This window comes from Rousettus aegyptiacus, unplaced genomic scaffold (assembly GCF_014176215.1).
Source record: "Rousettus aegyptiacus isolate mRouAeg1 unplaced genomic scaffold, mRouAeg1.p scaffold_m13_p_7, whole genome shotgun sequence".
In the NCBI taxonomy this organism is placed as follows: Eukaryota; Metazoa; Chordata; class Mammalia; order Chiroptera; family Pteropodidae; genus Rousettus; species Rousettus aegyptiacus.
The window spans coordinates 25,540,647-25,565,285 of NW_023416310.1; the positions used below are offsets into that span (position 1 = coordinate 25,540,647).

General features: G+C 49.2%; 2 long non-coding RNA genes across 2 annotated transcripts; one reads left to right on the forward strand and one right to left on the reverse strand.

Annotated features, from left to right (window-relative positions):
• The first annotated feature begins 11,080 nt into the window (after positions 1–11,080).
• Positions 11,081–12,234, forward strand: LOC118605398. The gene is made up of 2 exons (XR_004952119.1): positions 11,081–11,221; positions 11,737–12,234. It is a non-coding gene; the product is annotated as an uncharacterized LOC118605398 (long non-coding RNA).
• Positions 12,235–16,784: 4,550 nt separating this feature from the next.
• On the reverse strand, positions 16,785–24,637 carry LOC107509587. Its single transcript, XR_001596571.2, has 3 exons — positions 23,926–24,637; positions 20,545–20,678; positions 16,785–17,707 (listed from the first exon to the last, which is right to left on the reverse strand). It is a non-coding gene; the product is annotated as an uncharacterized LOC107509587 (long non-coding RNA).
• Positions 24,638–24,639: the final 2 nt, after the last annotated feature.

A 24,639-nucleotide genomic window follows, 5' to 3' on the forward strand; every position in this document is an offset into this window, starting at 1 on the left:
GATGGGGACCCAAAATATGCATTTTCTACCGCTTCCAGGCGATTTTTTGAATTCATTTTCAGCTTTACCTCCTTCGTTAGCCCATGATGGGCCCCCTTGTTCAGAGGGCCCTCCTAGCAAAGTAAGAAGACCACCCTCTGCCCAGCAAGACTTCCCTCTACACTAGAAATTCCCCTAGGGGAGCTTTGCTCTTTTAGATTAGAACCCTGCCCCTACTAAAGGCTTAGGCAGTGAAGATTTTAAAGATAAAGACAGCTGGCTTAGTGCAAAATTGTGATGGGGGCTCTGGGTGGGGCACAAGTTGAACCAGACAAAGAACAAGGCTTAATCATGCTGCTGCAGGCCACGATCCAGCTCAGCCTGAAGCCGAGGAGAGGCTGAGAAACAAGCCACTTGTTCTTCCCTGGCGTGGGAAGCACTCAAGCTTTGGAGAAGCAGCCTGACCTGAGTGTAAATCCTGCTCAGGCCCTTAGCAGCTGTGTGACCCTGAACATTGACTTCAACTTCTCTGAGGCTCAGATTTCCCCTCTAAGATAATAACACATTCCTTACCCAGCTGTTCCAAAGAGTAGATGAATAACGAATGTTACTATACATATGTAAAGAGCTCTCCTGAGGCTTTGGCACTCAGTAGGCGGTCAATGTCCCTTGTGGAATGTGTGAATAGGTAAATAAATAGTGGATGGATGGATGGATGGATGGATGGATGGATGGATGGATGGATGAGTGGATAGGTGGGTGGATGGGTAGATGGATTGGTGGACGGGTGGATGGACAGACAGATGGCCTCTGTGAATTTTTCTTTCTTACTTGCAGACAATCAGCCTCTGCTTCTGAACTGATTATCCATAGTTTCCCCATCCCCAATGTAATTCCCTGACATCTCACAGATATCTTGATTTAGGATCCAAGTCATGCCTGCTAGGAAAAGCACCTCTGCTTTCCCTGTCCCCCTGCCTGCAAGGGCCCTTCTCACAGCCCCTGTCCAACTGCCAAAGCATTCCTGTCTGGCAATGGATCTCATATTGCACACAGGGGCAAATCTCAGGGCACAACCTTTCTCAATTTCTCCAATATAGGACAGTAACAGGCTACCAAATCTAGCTCAGTTCATCTTTCTGGCCAGTCTCCAGGAACAGCCCATCTTGGCTACACGAGGCATAAATCCTTCCATCCTGGAACTTGGACTCAAGGAGAAAAAATGGGAGACAATTAGAAGGTGGTAATTGCTGCACATGAGAACGAGCTCCCAGCCAGCAGAATTAGGAAAGACTTCACGAAGGGGGTAACATTTGGATCATAAAGGATGGATACACTTGGACATGCAGAGTTGAGGGAAGACCATTCCAAGAATAGAGAACAGCCTACGCAAAGGCCAGAGAGGGCAGAGTAGGGGATGGTTTTTTCTGGCAAGAGCATAGGTGAGGGGGAGGTGGACAAGAACTGTGGCTATAAGATTGGACTGGGGAAGGCATGTGCAAGGGCATGAGTGCCAAGCTGAGACATGCACTTGATGCCCCTCTTATGAATCCAGGCAGAGGCAGCAGCTGTGGTCTGGGTGTGGTCCCTCTCCCTCTCCCCTCAGAGCTCCAACCATGGCCTCTTTCTGTACCTGACTAGCGCTCTCTCAGCAAGCATCTATGAGCTTGGACCTGGGTGCCTTCAGTGATTCATGGCGGCCTGGTGGGCCACCCCTTCTGGGGCCATCTACATTTACAAAGCTGCATTGACTCTGCCCATCCCTGCTCCTCAAAAAATGAATGGAGGAAGTTCAGGCCTTGTGCAGGCTATAGGAGGTTCTGCTGATGTCCATGTAAAGGCGAGGGGCTTCTCAGCGCTGGGCACATGCAGCTGCTTCTTCGGTGGTAGGTCGTCCCTGCTCCTCCCACCGCCTGCAGCCTGCAAGTGGCAGGTCTTGCCCCTGCACTTTCCCCAGCTAATCCAAGCCACACAGAGAGCAGTCAGCCTGCCAGCGGGTCTTGTTTCTCTGGAATGTTGGCATCGAACTTGAGATCGGAAATGAACTCATCTGATTATTTTCATTTATTAAAATGTAACTACTTTGGGAGAGGTCTTTCTTGAACAGTCTTCTGAGTGATGAGTAATTCTCGCCCCTTCATTTGCACACACATGTACACGCATGCACATGCACACACAGGCAGGCAGCCACATGTTCTAGCACAGACATCCCTTCAGGTACACACAATCACATGGAGACACATGTTCTGGGTCTAAGAAGCTCCTTTAAGGGCAGGAATCTTGTCTCTTTTATTCACTACAGAATCCCTCGTGGCACAAAATTGGCAATCAGAAAATATTTGCAGAATGAATAGCTAAGTCATAGATGCACACACACATTACTCAGACGCACACACATACATGCATGCACACAAGCCCAACCACCTCCCTTCTTGGAGAACAGCAAAGTCAGAGAATCCCTAATTCCACAGCCTGACAGCTTCATACCATGAACCACACCTAGTATTAGTCGAGAATGTACCTTCCAGAACCTTCCGGTGGAGCTGTTCATCACCATTTCCCAGGAGGCACATGCAGCACTCTCCTTGACCTGCTAAGGCCTCATTAAATGCTCAAAGCCTCACCAGCCTGAGACCTAATATGATGGTCTGGCCAAGAAAACCTGAGGTAATCATGCCGGGCAAACCGTTTTCCAAGAATGTTCTCTGGAGGCTGCCCTCACTCACCCACAGCTGGCTCAGCAGCAGGTCCCAGCATAGGGTCTTGGGCAACACCACCCCCAGGCTCTGTGTATCTCTTCTCTAGCCAATGAGCATGACTCAGGCTTTCCAAGGCCTGTGACTGCATCCCTGGCAGGGGACTGGGTCAGAGGGAGGGCCAGTGGGTAGGCAGGGGTAGAGAGCCTGAGAAAGGTTGCCTTGAGTCTGATCTCAGGGTGGAACACTCAGCAGGACCGTGACCCTGTCCCCTAACTGTCCCTAAATATTTCCCTCATAGAGAAAGGGCAGCTCACTGAGGTTGAAAGACCTCTGGGCTGGAGTGAGGCTCACCTGAGTTGACAACCTTGCCGACCACATACCAGCCATGTGACTTTGATCAGCTCAATTAATCCTGGAGCTTAATTTTTGCCAGCATCTTGGGCAATCGCATTTTTCCTGCCTCGCTGCCCCTAAGTCCCACCCTCTCAAGCCCTCCCTTCCTACTCCCAAAGGAGAGCCCACGACTCCCTCTGCAGCGTCAGTTCTCGTCAAGTGATTTTAAACGAGAGAAGCCCTCTGAGGCGGGTCATCCAGTTCCTCGCACCTAGCAGTCAGTGTATTAGAGCTTCCTGACCTTCCCAAGAAGCCATACCCAGGAGGTGAGAGGGCACTGAGAGAAGGGGACACCTTGTTTCACTAATGCTGTTGTGTCTCAAGGCCTAACCAGTGAGAAGAAAGGATTGTAAAAACCTAATACTCTGAGTCACCGAGCAATTCCACTCCTAGTCATGCACCCAAGAGAAGCAAATGCATGTGCACACGAATGCTTTCTTCCTAGTATCTCAGACTGGAACAACCCACATATCCATCAGTAGGAGAATGGTTAAACAAATTGTGGGGTACCTATTAATACTAACACAGTGATAAAACATAATAACAAAAGAGCTTCAGCTATACACAATAGCATGGATGCATCTCCCAGGCATGATGTTGCGTAAAGTAAGCCAGACACAAAGAGATTTTATGATAACCATGTGGAAGGTCAAGAATGGGCTAAATGAATCTATGGCGATAGAAGTAAGACTGCTGGTCACCTCTAGGGGGAGTATTTATTGGGGAGGGGCACGGAGACCTTCCTTGGGGCTGAAATGTTCTGTATATTGACCCGGTGGTTCGTAGGTACATAGGTGGCAATCCGCCCAGCTCTGCACTGAAGCTCCCTTAACTATGTTGTATGTAAGTTATGCTAGGAGAGTGACCCAAGTCACGAAGGGTCTAACCAGGGTGGAACAGAGCAATTCTGATGGGAACTCACGGGGTTTGGGAGGGGAAGGACAGGGAAGAGGGAAAAAGTGAAGCAATGCAGTAATGGAAAAGAAAAGGCCCGGAGCGGTCTCCCCCAGGAGGCTGTGTGGCCTGACCAAGAATGGGTAGCCGTGAAGGACGGGGTAGGAACGTGGCCCTACATGTGCCAGCCCAGGTCAGGTCACCTTGCTGTGGGTCTCCTGCACTGAGCTGGTGCCTTAGAGTTGGAACTCAAGGTGGAGGCTGATCATCCATCTCCTCTCTTTGCCACAGCTTTGAGGCAAAGAAGGGATTGAGCCCCCAAACCTCTCTTTTAGCCCCGGTTAATAGATAAATTCAATCTGCCTGAAACAAACTTAAAGGTATAAAGAAAGAGCAAACTCATTCTGCCTTGCTTTACCGTAAACTAAACCCCTGAATAAAATCTCTCATAAGAAAGAGCATTTCAGAAACCTGTGTGCTGGTCCACCACCCGGAATGTACGTCTAGGGGTGTGCCTGCCTCTGCATATTGTGTTTCCTTATAATGGGGTTCTCTGATTTTATCTTCACACACTCCAAACCCTCCTCATTCCCATTTCCCCCCCTGTTCAGCACCCCCATCCCTCCGCATTTCAAACAAATCTACACAAGAGTTGTGGAAGGGCATGGCACCCCCATCCCATCCCCGGAGCCCCAGCACCAGGTGAGTACAGTGAAGAGAAGCTGCCAAGCCTTAGGCAGCTCTGGACACATCTGCCTCTCTGGAATGATGGAGATCAGCAGGGGCCAATGGCCCCAGCACTGGGGCTCCCTGGCCCTTTCTCCTTCCCTGGGCTGTTCCTGCCCGTCAAGCTGATCTCCTCCCATTACCCACAGCAGATCTCCTCATCCTCCTCCCTCAATCCCCCACCAATGGCAGACACGTATTTCACATTTACTATGGAGCCCAGCGGGCACTGTGCAAAGTGAGTCAGGTATCTACGAGGTAGGTGGTGTTGCCGTGCTCACTCCACAGGTGAGGAAACCTCAGTTGAGAAACTGAGAGATAGCTCTGAAGTCACACAGAGCCGATTGTTGTTGAAGCCAGGATTTGAATTCTGGCAGTTGGACCAGAGCCCAGTCTTACTAACCTCTGACTTTTAACTTCTTCCCAGAGTCCAGACCAGTTTGTCTCTTCACAGGTCAAGGACACAGGTCTATCTGGCTCATGTCCTAGGTCCTCCTCTTCCTGGATAGACTCTGGAGCGGGCTACCTAGCCTCTCTGTGCCTCATTTCCCTTACCCCTATCAGATTGGGTGGGGCACTCAGAGCTCTCATGTTCAGTCACTTCTCTGAACGCTTTCTTTGGCTCAGGCCCTAGACTTTACCCAATCTGTCCAGGCTGAGAGCAAGGCAATGGTACAATGCAAGACAACGATTTTAGGGCCTGTTACTCGAAGGGCCATGGGATCCAGGGCTGAGTTAGAAAACCCAGCCCTCTAGATGTCACAGACCCCTGCTCAACACAGCATATACAAAGCCTTGTGTGGGGGGCCTCGGCTCACTCCTAGCTCCCATCCCTGACCCCAGCACCCCCACCATCTTCATCTAACTGAACACTGGAGAGTACTCTGTCTAATACTTGTCCCTATGTTTTGTTTCCCCAGCTAGACTGTGAACACTCCAAGAGCAAGGACTCTATTTTTGTCATCCTCCATCTCCCTGACAGCTCAGACACGGGCTGGTGCAGACACTAGGTCCTCAAAACACCCCTGAAATGGGCGGAATTATGTTGGGGGTTTAGAAACTACATGTAGGAGTTGCTGGTTAAATATTTAGTGTTCCCAGAGGTGGGCAAAGGAACAGTATAGGGTGAGTGGATGTGGACTTGGATGCAAATGAATGCAGATCACTGTGCAGTAATATGCAGATGTGTATCTAGGGTTGTGGGAAGGAGTCCCATGGCTTCAGAAGGCTGGTTCTGGCGGGCTCTGGCGTCTGAGGGGCTCTTTGTCTGCTGGAGGATCTTTTGCTGCAGTGCTGGGAGCGGGCCCCTGCATGGCTCTCCAGGCCTGGTGGAAACCTCGTAGGGAGGTGCACACAGCCAGCAGAGCAGCCTGGCCAATGGGAGGCCTGCTCTGGGGAAGGGCTGAGAGTGTAGCCAGAGCTGGGGACGCCTGGGTTCTGGGGACACAGCTCTGAGGGAGCACAAAGTACTGAAGCAGGAAGGAAAGACCACACTTGGGGGCATTTTCAGGTTTTCAGACTGTGTCCCAGCTCTCTGCTTGATCACAACTGGGGAGCCCCCGGCTGCTTGCCATTTGCCACTACCACCCCCAGCCCTATGCTGTGCTGCCCACCAACCCTCAGACTGAACCCCAAGTGGCTGGATATACTGTGGTGATAGGGGGATCTAGGGGCTTCCCAACACTGATGGGCACCCTTTGGGGGCAAGCACTGTGATTGTGACTGCCACAGTCAAGGAAACTGAGACTCAGAGAGGTTTTGAGTGGTTCCAAGTCACACAGTGGGTCAGGGCAGAACCAGATCAATACCCAGGTCTCCAGAGTTGGGGAGGGGAATACGATCACAGTCTAAGTGAGTGGGGTCCCACATGGGAGCCTAACCCTGGAGGTCACTTCTCCTTCAGGAAAATCATGGTGGAAGTGAGAATAGAGCCAGAGAGGTGGCATGAAGAGAAACAGGTTGGGCCGGCAGGGCCAAGACCCCCAGGGCCTGGGAATCTTCAAGGGGGTTACAAGGCAGCCCAAAGCCGGGGTTCCCACTGCGGCAGGTGGGCATCCAGCAGGCCAGGCCAAGCAGGGCTGGCACCAACTCTAGTGGGGTTGGTGGTGCCAGCTCTCACCCGCCAGCCGGCCTGCCAGCTGGGGAAGCTTAATTAGAATTCCTCAGCCCTCCAACCCATTTCCTTCCTGGTGAACAGGACAGCTAATGGCCCCTGTCGCCTGCTGCCAGGGTGAGGTGGTCTGAACTGGCAGCTTCAGGCTGGGCTGGGGGTGGGGTGACCTGACAAGCTCAGGAAGCATGCTTCTCCCGTGCCTGGAATAGGGAGCAGCCCCCAATGCGACCCCAAATTTCCCTAAGTCAGAGACCATCTGCCTGCTTGCCTGCCTGTCTGTCTGTCTATCCATCCCCTCAGGGCCCAGGAGGTGCTAGTGAGTGTGGACAGACAGACACAGGCTGGGGGAAGCTTCAGTGATTAATGGGTGATGAAAACCAGACTCTGTCAGAACGGGGGTGGGAACAGAGAGGCAGAGAGAGGCTATCTGTTTTATGCTTGGCTCAGCTTTGCGCCCACAGCCTGGGGAGGGGGCTAAAGAGAGCTGAGGGTAGTGCCTGGCCCCGGCTTCAACATCCCAGCCCGGGCAGCAGGCCCCAATTCTCCAATGCCCACCTGGCACCTCCTTCACCCTTTGCCCCAGAAGACAGTCTTGCAAGGAACCAGCTTTGCTCCCAACCCCAGAAACTTGCAGGGGTGCTGATATACCCTCCTTCCTGAACACCCCAGGATCTCCACCTCCTCGGCAGAGAAGAGCAAACTCAGTCACCCCACTCCTCCATTCCTTCATCTTCCTCTTGGCTGTGGGGCTGCCCCAGGGTCCAGAGCGGAAGCTCCCCTCACCTCTTAACGCTCAGACACATGACAACGCCATGCTCTTGTGCTCAGGAGCTGCTCACTCAGCCCTCACCATGGAAACTTTGAAAAGTTTAAATTGAGCAGATTTCCTCCAGACATTTCTTGACAGCGAAAACTATATCTAAGAGGATTTAGCTCAAATCTCCAAACATGCAGTCTAGAGAAACCAAGTAGGAGGGAGATCGTACAGCTATTTCTCATAGTCCCCACCAGACAGACACCTGGGGGGACCTCAAGACACCCTCCTCTCTGCCCCACAACGTTCCCCCGCGCTGGCCTGCCTGCCCCATGCCTGGGATTCTACCATTCAACCCCCAAGGTGCGGTACTGCTCCCCTCACAAATACTGGGAGAGCATTTCAGCGGTTTCCCAGAGTGTCCACCCCCCAGCGCCCTGGGATGTGGCCAGACACAGCCTGAAAGAAGGAAACAGGATACAGATAGAGGAAGCGGCTTGGGGAAGGTGGAGCACAAAGGCAGACTTTGCTGACTGAAGTCTTTTGTTGCTGACTGACCAGGCCTGCCTGTCATCAGAACAAAAATTATTTTCTGGTTGTCGAAAACATATTTTCAAGGTAGCTATTGTATTGTGGTAAGGCAGGCAGATAAGGAAAGCAATATTTATTCCTTCCTTCTTGTCTACCAGGCACCTCATGAGTATTTGTGGCTCACTGCATCTCAGAAGCTATCTGAAGAAACCGAGGCTCTGAGATTGTTCGGCCCCCACCCTGTACTCAGGGGGTGAGTCGCAGAGCTGAGATCCCAGGTGTGTCCGACACAAAATCCTCCTACTTTCTGCAGCCCTGCCCTGCCAGAAGCTGGGGGGAAAAAGCTGGACACCATCTGGGAAGAATCAGAGATTTTTAGAAAAGGTCTCATGTGGGAATGAGAAAACCTTCATTAGAGCTTTTTAATCAATAAAGCAGTAACATAACCTCTTCCTTGCAAACATTTCTGGATCCCCCGGGGATATTCGACTATGTGTCCAACAAATTATTAAGGAAGCAAGTATAAAATTTAAAAATCCCCATCCCAGCCAGTCAGAGGATGCTTTTTACTGGGTTGGGGAAGGGTACAGCCAAACTTGATTGTTCCCTGTATCCCAGCTCCTGTCTCTTGCCTTGATAGAGCCCAGACTTGTCATCTGAGAAGATGGGGGAGGGCGAGGTCACTGCCCTTCTCTTGTTTCTGCCAAAAGATCTGCTCTTCTGTGGAGAATGCAGGCCTGGGACAGCTTTGCAGCCTGCAGGCTGCATCGTGCACGGAGCTGCTGGAGGGGCGGGGGTTCTTACAAAGGGAGTGTAGGATGCAGCTCTCTCTCTCTCCCCTGAGTGGGAAGACAAGACACCTTGGCCCAGGGCCAAGCGCCCTTGATTCATTTGTGGCTATCATGCTGGGCCTAAGCTTGAGCCCCAGCCTAGACTCGTGCAAACCGAGCACCTCACTTAGTCTTCCCCAGCTGCAAAGGGAGAATCATCAGACCCTCTTCACAGAGCTTCTCAGAGAGGAAACAAAAAAATGGGAGAGAAAGTGGGAGTTATTCATTCTCTGTTCCTGTGTAACAAATTACCACAAAAGTTAGCAGCTTAAAACAACGCCCATTTTATTTTCTGACAGTTATATAGGTCAGAAGTCCAGGTGGGCTCATCTGGATTCTCTGCCTGGGGTTTCATAAAGCCAAAACCAAGGTGCAAGCTAGCTGGGCTTGTGTCTAGAAGCCTTGGGATAGAATCTTCTCCCAAGTTCATCTGGGTTATGGCAGAACTCTGCTTCTGTGGTTGTAGGACTAAGTTGCTGTTTCCTTACTGGTTGTCTCAGTTCCTAGTAGCTGCTCTTTCTCGGGTCCCTTCCCAATGGCCCCCTCCATCTTCAAGTCATGAAAGGTACATGGAATTTCCCTACCCCTTCCCCTATGCTTCAAATCCTTCTTTCCTTGCCACCAGCCAGAGAAAACACACCGCTTTTAAGGGGTTCATGTGATCAGATTAAGCACACCTACGAGATAATCTCCCTTTTGCTTAACTCAAAGTCAACTGCTTCATAATCTTAATTAGGTTTTTTAAATCCTTTTGCCATTCGATGTTATAGAATCAAGGGCCTGATATCATATACAGGGATTAGGGTAGGAAAGTTTTGGGGGTAGGGCATATTTCGAATTCTGCCTACCATAGGGAGGAAAAGCGCTTTGGCATTCTTGTCTACGTGCTAGACTAGACTCTTATCATAGGATTTCCTTCCTTCTGCCCCAAGTGCTCACAGGAAAGGGTGGCACTGGACTCACTCGGTGGCTGCTGCGGAATGCCTGGCTCTTCTTTCCCCTTCTTGGGCCAACCTCTGGGGTTCCTCAAGAGCTGAGGAGAGAGCCCTACTTCAGGACCTCTGGGACTTTGCTGCAATCCATCATCTTCTCCCTTCCAGAGCTCCAGCCACCTCACCCCACCCAAGTCTCTGCTGGGCTCTGTCCTGCCCTTCACCCTCTCTCAGCACTGCACCACCTACTTGATCCAGGCCGTCTCCACTCACCTACTCTCCACCCACTGGGATCTGGTCTCTACTGGCCCCCACCCCCTTAATCTGCTCTCTCCTCCTTATCCTTCCAGGTTGTATTTCCTAAGCCTTACTGCAAAGGCAGCGATGGATTCTGTGTTGTACACTATTATATTCTCAACACCTACTCCAGTGCTAGGAGGCTTAGCAGGCACTCGGCAAACATTTGTTGTGGTTCCTCTGGGTTCCTATATCTATGGGGTCCATTTGCTAAAGTGCTTTTCTCTCTGCCCTAAACCCAAACATACGTCACCACCTACCCCAGCAGCAGCAAATGAAGCTGCATGTCACATGATTGCTCAGCCTGAGAGCAGGGACCAAAGTGAGGGGCTGAGTATGTGAGTCCCTCAGGATGAAATGCCACCACTGATTCTGTTTTCTCTCTCTCTCTCTCTCTCTCTCTCTCTCTCTCTCTCTCTCTCTCTCTCTCTCTCTCTCTCTCTCATACACACGCGCGTGCGCGCGCACACACACACACACACACACACACACAGCAGAGACTCTTCATCTCTCTTGGCCCGTGGCTGGAAAGGACAAGAGTCACCACCCACAGGCTTCCACTCCTTTCCAAACCTGGGCCTTGGCTCAGTGATCTCTCTAGGAGTTTATTTGTGCCAGCCTTAATCTCTTTTCATTTCATCCCTGAATTTGGGCCTGTGTTCTCATCCTCCAAGGACCCACCCACTTCCTCTTGGGAATCCAGCCGAGGACAGTGTGGTTTGAAGAATGTTCTAATCCCAACCCTAAAGCTCTGAGAGAAAAAAAAAAAAAAAAAAAAAAATGACTAAAAGCCCTGGAATGTGGAGCCTGCTGCTTCCTGCAAAGCATTTTGAATGAAACACGTAACCAACAGCTGCAGCACAGAGAATGGAAACTCTGAGGGACGTCATGGCTCCAGGTCTTCAAATATAGCAGGGTTGTGAGCAGAACAAGCTCATTATGTTGGCCCAGCCCGGACGTCCTCAGCGCCCACCCCTCCCTGCTGTCCTTCCAGGAACCAGGCCTGTTGTACCAAAAACGTGCTTCCAACACCCCAAATCCTCCCAGAAGTTCCAGACTCTTCATGAGGGGTGGTAAGACACCCTTCCCGCTCACCAGCCCCCAAGGGCATCCAAGACCCCACAGCCCAGACACTCTTCCCTCTGAGGAGCAGGGGAGCGCCTCTTCCAGAGCTGTTCCCACCCTGGAATCAGCCCCAGTGCTACCCAGCTCGTGTACAGCACCAGGACAGCATCGCTCAAGGCCGCTGTCAGGGTGGACGTTGGGGGAACACAGATGGTCCTGTGGGGAACAAAAGCCCTGGGAGTTAGGGAATTCCTAAAGATTACCCCTGTGGGAGAGAGGACACACTAACTTTTTTTTTTTTTCCAACTTTTTTATTGAAATGTAACATACAGGCAGCAAAGTGCATTGATCTTAATGGCACAGCTCGATGAATTTTATATACGTAGACAACACCTGAATCAAAATGTAAAACATTTCAACTATCCCAAAAGGTTCCCTGGCATCCCTTCCCAGTCAAAATCTATCCTCCTCAAAGATACCTACACTCAGAAATATCTCTAACTATCAAAAAAATCTTCCCCAGGTTTGGACTTCGTTTCACTGGAATCACAAATAGTGTGTGTTCTTGCCACCAGCGAACTTTGCCCCCATCACGTCTATGAACGTCGCCGACAGCGTCATGGCGTCTGCCATCTTCCAGGCACTGTACGGAGGATGGCATGCTGACCTTTTGCACTGAAACCTTGTTCTTGAGCCCACTCTGCAGTTAGGGAAGTCAGTTAAATCAGCAGTTCATTGCCACACAGTCAGGACATGGAGGAGCTGGAATTCAAACCCAAGAGAGATCAACTCCAGAGCTGAGTCTCTTCTCGTTCCTCTTTACAAATATAAGGAGACGTGCATTCATCATACCAGGAAGTGGGAAAACATTGTTTTTGAGATCCATAGCCCGGGGATTTCCTCACAAAGGAAACTCACTTCAGCCTTTTGCACACTCAAGAGCCCAGTGGGAGCCCCATTGTACATTAGCCCTCCTAGTCCGTGGGGGTGTAGGTAAGGCACAGGTAGAGGGGTAAGCAGTGGATGGGGGGCATCTCAGAGCACCAGGATCAAGAAAGGTTTTGGTAGAAAGAGTGAAGAATTTCACTCATTTAGTTAGCTAATATTTATCGAGTACTTACTCTATGCCAGGCACTATCCCGGGCATTTCGTTTTCGGTTATCCACCACTGTGTAACAAACCACTCTAAAACATAGTGGCTTAAAATTAACAACAAACACTTATCATCGCTCATGATTATATACATCGACTGGACAGTTCTTCTACTGATCTCACTGAGGGTTTATTGTGCTGCCGCAGCCAGATGGCACCTGAGACCGCAGTCATCTGGGGGCTTGGCTGGGCTGGCTGAGTCAAGATAACAGATTCTCATGCCTGGCACCTGGACAAGGACCCTGGAAGGCTGGGCTCAGCAGGGATTTTAGGATTGCTGAATTCCCCCTCTCTCCATGGACTCTCATGTTCTCTCCCTCTCCATGTGGCCTTTCCAGGACTCTGCTCCAGGTGGATTTCTCAGCAGGGTATTCAGACTTCTTTTGTGATAGCTAAGGGCTCCCAAAAGTGCAAAAGTGGAAGCCTCCATGCCTTATTAAAGCTTAGTCCTGCACTGGCAGTTACAGGAGAGGAGACCTCAACTTCATTTCCTGATAGGAAATGTGTCATTAAGTTTCAGCCATGTTTAAAACCAGCATTGTCTACCCTCTAAACATAAATCATTTACACTCCTCTCATTTGCAAAATATACTCACTCCCTTTCAACAATCCCCAAAAGCCTCATCTATTATAAGATTGGGTTTAAGCTCAAGGTCTGGGATCACATTATCGTAGATATTCAGGTGTGAAGGAGGTTCCTCAGTTTCATTTCCTCAGTCACAGCTCCTTGAGGACTATTCTTCTATCGCTGATGACTTGTAAACTAAAGAGAAAAGTTATCTGCTCTAGGCATACCCAACACATAATGATGAGACAGGAATAAGATAACTGCTATAGCCACTTCCATTCAAAAGCAGGGGAGAGGGAGGCATAGAGCAGTTACTGGTCCACAGCAATTTTGAAATTCTGACAGGCCCATATTGCCAGTTTCTTGATTAGAGCTAAGTCCTACTGCCCGAGAATGTTTCTCATGACTCTTAGCTCTGTCGTCTGGACTTCTGTTTTTACTTCTGAATCTTCCTTTCTTTATTATAAAAAATGGTTGATGTTTGCAACTGAGTAATTTTCTCAGCTTCGTTCCTTCTTAGGGGCCCAAAGTCCAAAAAAATTGGAGACCTTTTTTCATTTTGTTCTAGGCTGTCCCTTTTAGTTCAAGCCAGTGGTGCTTCTGACAATATAATTCTATTTCAAAATTCACGGGTTTCCTATGGATCCTAGTGAGCTTCATTCCGTTAGTCAAAAGCTATACTACAAATCTCATCAAGATCAGCTTTTCTCTACCTTGAACTTTTTGTGAGGCCGTTGAGGGACAATCCCTTAATATTTTAGAAGCCTTATTATTTGATAAAGAGAATCTGTGAGGCACATGCTTGAAATACTTACAGGGTCTTTGTTTATCTGAAAGACTTTATGAAGCATTAGATTTTTCTGAGGTTTTAATAGAGACACTTATAGTCCTGCTCTGGATTATATCTTTGTCCTGAAGCCATCTCAGACTGAGAATCTTTTGCTATCTGAGGATGCTGAGAATGAGAAACAAGATTTACTTTCAAACGCAAGAAATCTATGGCTTTTTAACATTTTCTATAAATTTGGCTTGAAAATTAAAGTTCCTTTTTACTCATCTTTCTCTATCTTTCTCATATGCAGCTAAAATAATTCAACTGGCACCTTCAACATTCCGCTTAAAAATCTCCTCAGCCCAAACCATGAAGCCATTAAGTACATTTCTTGCTGTCCACATCTCTTTGCTAATTTTTTCTCCACTATAGAATATGGGTCCCCTTTCCTCTTTTCCAAGAAATTTTCCTCGCTTTCCTTAAAACCTTCATCAGCAGCCTCCTTCAGGGCCATCAGGCTTCCACTAACAATATCTTCAAAACCCTTACAATTTCTGCCCACTTCTCGGTCCTAAGCCACAGTTTGAGGTTTTGTTATGGCAGCTCTCCACTTGTAGGTAACAAAAAGTCTGTAGCAGCTATCTATTGCATTATAATAAACCATCCCAAAACAAAGGTCTTAAAACAACGATAATCTTTATTTTGCTCACAAATTTGGTTGTTGACTGTGAATAAGCCAGATGGTTCTCACTTAGAGTCCCTCTCATGAGTTTGCAGTCAATTGGTGGCTGGGGCTGAGGTTGGCTCAAATGCTGTTTTATTTGCATGCCTAGGGCCTAGGCTAAGATGATTCAACAGCTTGGGGCTGGATGGCTGGGGCTCCTCAGGCATCTCTCTAGAATGTGATTGGTCTCTCTACAAAGCAGCCTCATCTTATTCTGATGACTAATCTGCAGACTTAGAATTTTTTTTAAGGTAGCTGGATTTTTTTTAAGGTAGCCGAAGCCCCCAGCATGGTGGGCAGGCAGGGCCATCATGAATGATTATGTAGTTTGTGTACTGCACAAAGGGACCTGGCCAAGGAAATGAGTGGAATCGGACCTGAAACCCAGCCGCACATTCCACTGGCCAAATCTTTCACCCTGGAAAGGGCCTGTGTCTGCCTGGAGGAAAGAACATATTTTTCTAATTTGCCTGCCCAGAAGGGCACCATTTTTCCTTTTTTCTTTTTCCCCCCAAACTCAACAATGATACTACATGTACTAGCAGCAGTACTAGGGGAAAGCCAGGAGATATAATAAAATATTGTATTTACCTACTCCATAAGAGAAGTAACTGAAATCAACCCTGGCAAATAATAAAAATACATTTATTAAATTTTAAGAAAGAGTTAAACAACTGAGCTTCAGAAAACGCCCGAGCCAGAGCAGTTCTAAGGACCTAAGCATCTGGAGTCACTTAGAACACTTCCATTAAAGCAGCCCTATTCCAACAGTGCCCAGTCTCTACTCTCAGTTCAAAATTTCAAAATTTTAAGAGAAAGCATCTGCTCGACTCAGCTGGGTTCAGCTCTTCCCTCCATACCCATCAGCTGTGGTGAAAGTGGGAGGGGAGAGAAGAGTCATCTAGTACAGGATCCATGCCACAGAGTCAAGCGCCGAGCCCCCCATTGTGAGTACCAGGGTGGTTTCCATAGTCCAGGCCCTAACTGTGAGCTGTGCAGCCCTCCCGGAGCTGCCTACAACAGTTCCCTTGTCAAGGATCTGCCATCCCCTGGAAGGCCAGCAGCTAATCGATGATCTTCCCACAACGTCTTGAGAGGCTAATCTGATTCAGCCAGGCAAAAAGAAAAGATTCCTGTGGCTCTTCTACTGTTTGGTTTTGCTCTATACACAGCGGGTATCCTGTGGCTCTTCTACTGTTTGGTTTTGCTCTATACACAGCGGGTAATGGCATTTTCCATTCACCAAAGATCGTATTTATGAGCTCTTTTAGCACCAATGGAAAGTCAATTCTTCGTTTTTTTTTTTTTTCTCCTTATTGGGACTTATGTCACTGACAGCCTAGAGCAGTCATTCAGCTCTGTAGGGCTATTCAGAGGCCAGCATGTGATGAGGAATGAATTCTGGAAAAAGTTGCAAAATTATGTTGCAGTGTCTTGATTGGTATCCTCTTAAAATATTTTTTTCAAAATATAATACATTTAAAAATAATCTAACAGAAACCCATATAGTCACCCACCATATTCAACAGATGTTAATAGTTTGCCATTTTGCTTCAGATTTCCTTATCTTTTTTTAAAGACAAAACATTACGGCTACCAGTAAGTCCCTGCCCTATATCCCTCCCCACTCTTGCCCACAGATACAAGTGCCATCCTTAAGTTGGCAGTATCGTCTCCAAGAGAGATTTGGGTTTTGACTTTTCTTTTGGTTTGGACTTCACGCGCAGAATCGAGTCAATCATTCTCAGTGGCACACTCTCATCACTGTTTTTTTCCGCACAAAGGCCCTGTCTTGTTTTATTTCTTTATTCCTTTGATCCTCATTCACTACTCCAGCACCCTCACCCATAAAAACAACCACATTAATGTGAGTGACATCTCATATTTGTATACATATAAAATATACATTGCCTTTCTGTGAACATGTACTTTTAGTTTATGTAAACCACATTGTGCTGTAGATTTTACTCTGTTTCTTGCCCTCTTCAGACAGCACTATGTTTTTAAGTTCCATCTAGTTTTAGTATACATCTAGTTGGTTGTGTAGCTACCCCACTTGACTCATCTCTTCTTATCCCATATGCCCAGTGAGGTGGAGGAGAGAGAGGAAAACTGAGGAGATAGTTAGGAATAGGTCTGTTCTTCAGACTCTGTCCCAGGAGAGAGATGTGCCAATGTCCCCTACCAGACCTCCCATGCATGCGTGTGTGTGTGCGTGCACACGCGCGCGCACACACACACACACAACCCTTCAGCTGGGGCCTCAGTAAGTGGAGGTGGAAGAAAGCAAGCTGGGGGTTCTTCAAAGGAAGACCTGTCCTAGAGCTCTGTTACTTTTAAATCCAAACCCTTGCTTCCTCCAGGAAGCCTGTCCTTGTCATCCCATGCCAGTAGGTCTCTCTGCCTTTGGGGACTGTGCCTCTCATTTAATCATATACTAGTCTAGTCTAGTCTTTCTGTTACTCTCTCCCTAATCAGATTGAAATCCTCTTGAAGGAAAATAAAAATCTCCTGTCTTTTTTGTCTCTCTTGCTCAAGGCCTGGACCAGAGGAAAAGAAGGCAGGGAGTGGGATGTTGAATAGTGATTTCGCTTAATTCAGGTCCCGTTCCCTCTGGTTTAGGGGCATGCCATCTTTCAACAAACATTTATGTGCCAGGTTCTTAGAAATCCGGAGAGGAAATATACACTGTTCCAGCTCTTGGAGAGCCCTTTTAGCAGGGATGCAAACATCCAAACATGAAGTTCTAGGACAACTGGAGAGCACAAAGACTTGAGCATGTACCTGGGGTACAGAGGAGTAAATTCAAGCTCCGTGCAGAGGGAAGCTAGGGGGCTCCCAGCAGAGGTGACATCCAAGCTGAACATGGAAACCCGATCAGAACAGCTGTCCAGACAGGACAAGAGCTAAATTTAGAATCAGGAGTACATGAGGGGATTATGAAATAAGATTGACAGGATGCAAGAAATATCAGTATTGTATGTATTCTAGTTATCATGGCTGCATAAAATATTATCGTAATATTGGCATCAAACAACCATTTATTATGTTTGCAGATTCTTTGAGTCTGTAAAAAGGATTTGCCTCCGTTCTGTGTTGTCTGGGGCCTCGGCTGGAAAAGCATTGAAGACTGGACTTTGGAATCATCTGAAGGCTCATTCACTCACAAATCTGATGGTTGGTTCTGGCTGTCAGTTGAGGGAACTACACCTGGGTATTTACATTGGTCTCTCCATGGAGGCTAGTCTGGGCTTCTTCATAGCATGGCAGCTGGGTTCCTAGGGTGAGTACCCCCGAAAAGAGAGAAAGTCAGGTGGAAGTTATATCCTTTATTGTTAGCATCCACATTATCACTTCTGCCATACTCTATTGGTAGAGCAGTCACAAGCCCCAGCCCAGATTTAGTGAGGGGAAAAACAGACCTTGCCTTTCAGAGGGAGAAGTGTCAGTCACATTGCAAGAAGAGCCTGTGGGATGGGATATATATTTCAGTGTGGCCATCTCTGGAGAATGCAATCTCCATAGTATGTATTCATAGAGTGGAGGGACAATAATGTACGGACAGGTGTCCACTATTATGGAGTCCGATATGCAAGATGGAGGCAGCCAGATACGAGGCTACAAAGATAGGTCAGGCCATGTTCTGCTGCCCCTTCATTCCCAGTACTCCTCTGTGCTTGATCAGAAAATGTCTAAGGCCTTCTATGGCTGGCTGAAGCACAGGGACTCTCAGGGTTTGGTCTATGTTCTTGGAGTAAGAGTTAAGGGTACACAGCCACCAGCCCCCTCCCCTTATCCCAGTGTGCACATGTATCCACACGTACATGGCCAAGTCCAGTCTCTCTACCCCACAGAGACTTAAATGCTGCTACTTGGGTGACGGGTAGGGACTCTTCAGAAATGCCCTTTCAGGTCCGTTCTGAATGGTCCTGGGCAGAGCAAAACCCACACTTCTCTTTCTCTCACTTACACACACACACACACACACGCGTGCACGCGCGCGCGCGCGCACACACACACACACACACACAACACAGGCCCACAAGGCTAGGCTAAAGGGGAAGCATCATATGAAGGCGAAAGCACTTTTCTGATAGTCAGGAGTCCTGAGTTCTCAACGTGTCTCTGCTCAACCAGCTGTGGGCCTTAGGGAGGTCATTTATCCTGCTGGACCTTGCACACACATGCAAGAATTACACTAGACAGGAGTTTTCTTCAAGTTAGTCATTGAAGCTCAGCAATTAAAGTCACCTGGCCTGAAAACTACAGTGAGCTACCATCTCGCACCCACTGGAATGGCTAAAATCAAAAAGACAGATAATACCAAATGCTGACAATGATGCAGAGCAACTGGAACTCTCATACTTTGCTGGTGGGGATGCGAAATTAAATACCCACTTTAGAAAACAGTTTGGAAGTATTCACTAACGCTAAACACCTTCTCTATGACCCAGCATTTCCACTCCTAGATATTTACCTCAAAGACATAAAAACATATGTCTACAAAAAAAGACTGTACACAATGATCATAGCAGCTTTATTTATAACAGCCGAAAAATTGGAAACAGTCCAGGTGTCCATCAACAGGTGAACAGATAAACTGTTTAATAAAAAAGAAACAACTACTCATACCCGCAATATGGATGGATCTCAAACACATGCTGAATGAGAGAATTCAGAAACAAGAGAGTGTGTACTGCATAACTCCATTTATCATGAAGTCCAAAAACAGATGAAACTTAACAGATGAAGATAGAAGTCAGAACAGCGGTTTTCTGGAGTGTGGGGATGAAGGGGTTTAAGGAGACTGGAAAGAGGACCCACGGAACTTTCTACAGTGACAGAATTGTTCTATAGCTGCTGGAATGTAGGTAACCGCAGAAATAGCCATGTGTCAAACGCATGGAACTATACACGTAAGATCTGTGAATTTCACTGTTATGCTTTAATTTTTTTTTTTTTTAATCATCTACACTGCCTGTTAAAATTCAGCTTCCTGGGCACCCCAGACCTACTGAGTCAAAGAGCCCTCTGGAGCGGGGCCAGAGGAACATGCTCCAGCTTTGGCGAGGCATTAGACTCGAGATCCATGTCCCCGGCGGGGAGACCACGCACCCCTCTCCCCGCCGTGCCCCCCACTGCACACGATCCCACCCGGCACTGGGCTCTTCCCAAGCCCCCAGCGCTCTGCCCAGTCGCCCCTGGTAACCAAGAAAGGGCTTGAAAACCCTCCAAGTGCGGCCTCCTGGGGAGGGGCCGTCCACAGTGTCAGCGAGACAAGGGCCAATACAAAATGCCGGGTAATTGGCGGTTTTCTAATTCGCGGCCCTTTGTGCGGCGGCGCAGAGCCGGCGGCCGCGCTCCCCGGCCCGGGCCTTTCAGCCGCTGGGGCCGGGCCGCCGCTCCCCGCGCTCCGCAGCGCATAATTAATCAGGCTTCACAGGGCCCCGGACAAAGGCGCCCATTCACCCCGCCGCTCCTCCCCCCGGGGATATTGTTATTCCTGAAAACTGCAGCCAGCTGGGCCGCAGAGAAACGTCAGCTCTGTGGGAGAAGGAGCGGCGGGCCGCGGAGGAGAGAGGGAGCTCTGTCTCTGCGCTCCGAGGAGCGGGCGGGATTAGGACGGCCGGGAGCCCGGGGTGGGCAGGGGGCCCGGGTCTTTTTTCTGAAGGCTGCCCGACTCCTCAGAAAGCCTCGTGATTTCCATGGGGCCCTGGAGAAGAGCGCTATGGAAATGGTAATGGGGCCATTGAGGCTGGTTCTTAGGAAAGGAGAAGGGGATGCATTCAGGCCAGCCGAGCGTGGCACTGCTCCCGGGTGGGAGGCGCCGAGGCATGGCTGGGTGGGAAGGCCAGGGGGCCCCCACCTGTACCAGGCCCTCCCAGGCTCCAGCAAAAGAGAGTCAAGGAATAAAGGCCTGAGTCTGGGTTCGTGGAGCCTGCAATGAAGTCAGGGGCTGGCACTGTGAAGACCCCATAGTCACTTGGCTTCTGCTCTAAGGCCTTCCTGGGGAACTTGTGCATAACAATATCTATACAGGCTGGGCCTCACCTCTAGAGAAAGGAGCTCCCATAAACTCTCCAAGCATCCCTGAAGCCCACCCAGGTTGGATTACCTGTCATGGCTGCCCAGGGAGATGGCTCAGGTGCTCCGCATCCTGGTTCACAGAGGAGGAAACAGGCCCAAGGAAGTAAACTGACTTGTCCAGGGTGACAGGACAGAGCTGGAACTAGACCCTGGGTGTGCTGGCTGTGTGCAAGAGCAGAACAGAAGAAGGGGGTGGGGGGGCGCTGCTGAAAAAGGAGGCTTCCCCTCTGCTCCAGAATATTTCTTGACTGCTCAGGTTGGCACAGAGAGCTCCCTCACCTCTCCCTGCATGAGACTGATCTGCCAGTTAAATGCCTCCAGGATATTCTGTCTCGTGGACTTACCTGGGTTCTACAACCATTCCATCAGAGGCATCCTTGAGTGCAGGCCCTGAGATCACATTGGTTTTGTGTCTTGGCCAGTGCAGGTAGAGCTCCAGCCAGGGCTCACTGAATATGAAGAGCATCTAATGTCTCCAGGGTCCAGTCTGCTAGGCTTCATTCCCCTTCAAGCCCAGTGCCCTGCCTGAACCCAGCAGAGGGCCTGGTCCCAGATCAGCAGTGTGGAGTTTCTTTCACCTTTGCCAATGAACCCAAGGAAATGGGCACCCATTCATTCCTCCTCCCAAAGGCTGGAAGCGGTCATGAACAGCCACCATGAATTTCCAAAACCTCAGTGTCCTGAACACCTCCCAGAACAAGCAAGGGACTTTCCAAAACCTTGCCCATCCCAGCCCATCGTGCAGAGACATTCTGTACCTCAACTGTACTCTGGAAAATGTTCCCTCAACCTAAGAATACAAGACTTGAGCAGGACCACAGTCCCTGGAGCCAGACAGCACCATAGAGCCTCGCTCCTCCTGTGAGTCAGGGAAAGGAAGCCTCCTTTCAGAGGAGCCCAGGCTGGCCTCCAAGGCATGGAGAGGATGCCCAACTAAGCTCACTGCTTCCAACAGGTCATGCTGGACGCTGGAAAGCCAAATCACATTCGTGGGTGGGAGAACATACAGAAAACTCAAGAACAAAGTGGAAAGAGAGTAGAGTTCAGCCAAGGCCTGGCCAGGCCTCTAAGGGGGCAGATCAGTTGTCCAGGAGCAAGCTGACTCAGGCATAGCCACTGAAGCCAGCAAAGTTTCCCAGGGGGACCCTGTGACCTAGACAGCCCACCACAGCCAGGCTACCAGTATGTTATCCAGCAGAAAAACAAGGTAGCTATCTCCCATTACATAAACTTGAATGATTCTATATTATCAAGAAATGAGAGGAAGAAAGTTCACTATAAGGAAACCAGACTTATATAGAACACTGTCCCTGAAATAGATTCTGAAGTGTTTAAGAGAAAGGAAGCAAAATGTCTCTAATTTGTTCTCAAATGATTCCACAAAATGTAAATAATTGGCGAATCTTGGAAAAGGGCTTATAGAAATGACTTGTAATACCTTATAACTTTTCTGAAGTTTGAGATTAAAAAAACAAAGAGTAGGAAACACACACACACAAGCAAACAACAACACAACATCGATATTCCACATCCTATATCCAGGGATGGGACTCAACTCACCTGTCGTCCCCATGCCCGCACGTGCATACTCATAATTAGCTTTCGCTATTATCTATTATAGCAGTTTATGAACCTAAGTTAGTTTGAAGGTCCTTAAAGTTAAGGCCTGTGTTGTTTTTCTGTATATTCCATCCAAGTGCTGTGCTTCGTAAACAGGTAGACATTCAACCAAACCTAGCATCCGACTCTTTGCCATGTAAGATTTCCAGCTCTGAGTCAGATGGAAGAAGGAAGAAGAAAAGGGGGCTGCTGGACAGTGGAAAAAAGAAACCAAGAAAGATGGCAGCGTTCATATAGATTTTCCATTCCAAGATGTTCATGTCAGAACGGATTATTATTTTCAAGGTTAGTAGTCGGGCCCACTTAATCAGATCCTTCCATTCTTCCACAAAGCTTAGAAAGTAATTCAGCCCCAGTGGGGCTGCCTCATAGGATCTACCCAGAGCACTGACAGACACATAGAACCTGAACCTGACCACATTCACGTCAACATGTGGTTACCAGAGCCAACAATCTATTTAAGCGTTGCTGGTTCTCGGAATGCTTCATGTATGTGAATGTTGTCTCCCTAATGAGACCACATGGGTAAGGGCCTTGCTTCCTCCCATTCCCCACCATGGCCACCCTCATGGGCTTGGTAGAGACATAGACACACGATGAGCCATCACGTCCCTCCACCAGGGACTATGTCTGGTTTGCTCTCTTCTGCTTCTCTAGCACTTAGCACCGTGGTTGGCACCTATCTGGTGCTTAGTAAAAACTCATAGAATAATGGAGTGAGTGGGAATCTTGAGCTGAGTCGAGCAGGCTCTTGAGGCCTCAGGTGCTCAGCCGCGGAGACAGAACCGGTGCAGGTTTCCACTCCCTGCTCATCCTCAGAGCATGTCCCTCTCACTGCCAATTTCACCATGTCCCTGAGAAAAGTGGCCTCTTAAGTCTTCTCAAAACAAGAAGCTCAGCACATTTCTGGTGGGGGCAGGGCTTTCTATAAGAAAGTTCCAGGTCCAAGTTATGGTCTCCCCACCCCTAGCCCCTCACTCCGCCCCCACATACAGAAATACCGTCAAGGCTCAGCGTGGGAGCAAGAAGAGTGGTGTACCCTGCAGGTGCCAGAGACTGAGGGAGAACAGTGGACTTGGTGGGGTGGGAGAGTATGACCAGAATGGTCATCGAGAGCTCTATTTTCCTCCCTGGTGCTTGGGGCCAAGGCACTTGTTAGAGGGCAATGGGATTGCTCCTCCCAGTCGCTAGCAGGAACAGGACGCTGAGGCATGGGGCGCTTCAATCAGGCCCTCGGAAGCCTTTCAGGCTGCGCGCCCCCAGGCTAAGAGCTTCACGCATTGTTCTTTCTGCAGTTACCACAGGGCTTGAACCCTGGGTCAGTCCAGGGAGGGTTTGGATGCATGTGTGGCCTCAGGGACAGGACATTTCAGGCGGCTCAAAGCAATCTCTGCGCACCTTGGGGGCAGGAGAATTTAACATCCCCCATCATGGGCCTGGGCCAACCCAACAAAGCTTCTCTTTCTCTCTTGGCACCTCTCACACCATCTCCCTGCACCCCCTTTAGAGAACCACTCGCTGGGCCTTTGGGGCAGGACTGGGCATGCTCCCAGAACACTTTTTGTTTGCTTCCAATCCAAGAAAAAGCTAGGCTCCCTTTTGCTGGGAACTCATTCTTTTCTTTTTCCCTCCCCTTCGCTTTCCTCCAACCCCCACCACGCAACCCTGAGAGCTTCAAAGTGACAACACGTGGGCCCAAATCGAACCCTTGTCCTCAGGCCCCTGCTGGCATCTCTCCCAGATCGCCCACCTTCCTCCTCCAGCTCCACAACCCGGCCACTCTCCTCACCTCCACCCCCGCCATTCCTCTTTGTGGACAACTTTCTAAATGCAGCCAAACTTCTCCTTTCAGTCCGCAGGCCCCTAAAACAGCTGCAAAGAGTCAGCAGCTCTGCAGAGGTTCCCTTGTGGAGTCTGGCTGAGAACGCCTTCCGGCTCTAGCCATTGCTTCCCCTTCCCGGGCTCTGGAAGGCCAGTCCCCTCCAGTAAACAGCGGGAAGACCCCCAGAGACACAACCTCCCCAACAATCTAATCTAGAGAGCACTCCCTGAGGGGCCCAAGAGTTTAGTCAGTGGGAGGAGACAGTCAAAGGCTGGCTTGGTCCTGGCTCTGCTGACCCTTGTGCCACCCTGGGCAATCCATTTACTTCCCTGGGACACAGCCCTCTCTCTAATTTGTAGAATGAGGGGATAGATTGGTTCATTTTCCTGCCCCTTTCCAAGTCTAAAATTCCACAAATCCATGATTTCTCTTTAAGATGCTCCTGCCCAGTGACTAGAGAGAGAATGCCCAGTTGATGGTTGTCTAGACTCAAACCCACATCTCCTAATCTGCATCCCACGTTCACTTTGTGACATTCGATCCTCAGTAAAACAGTGGCTCTCATCCTGAGTCCTGATCAGAATCACCTGCGGAGACTTTACAGCATACTCCCAGGCTGCTCTTCAGACCAACAGAATCAGAATCGCAGGATAGGACCTGGGCATCAGTCTATTTGGAAGT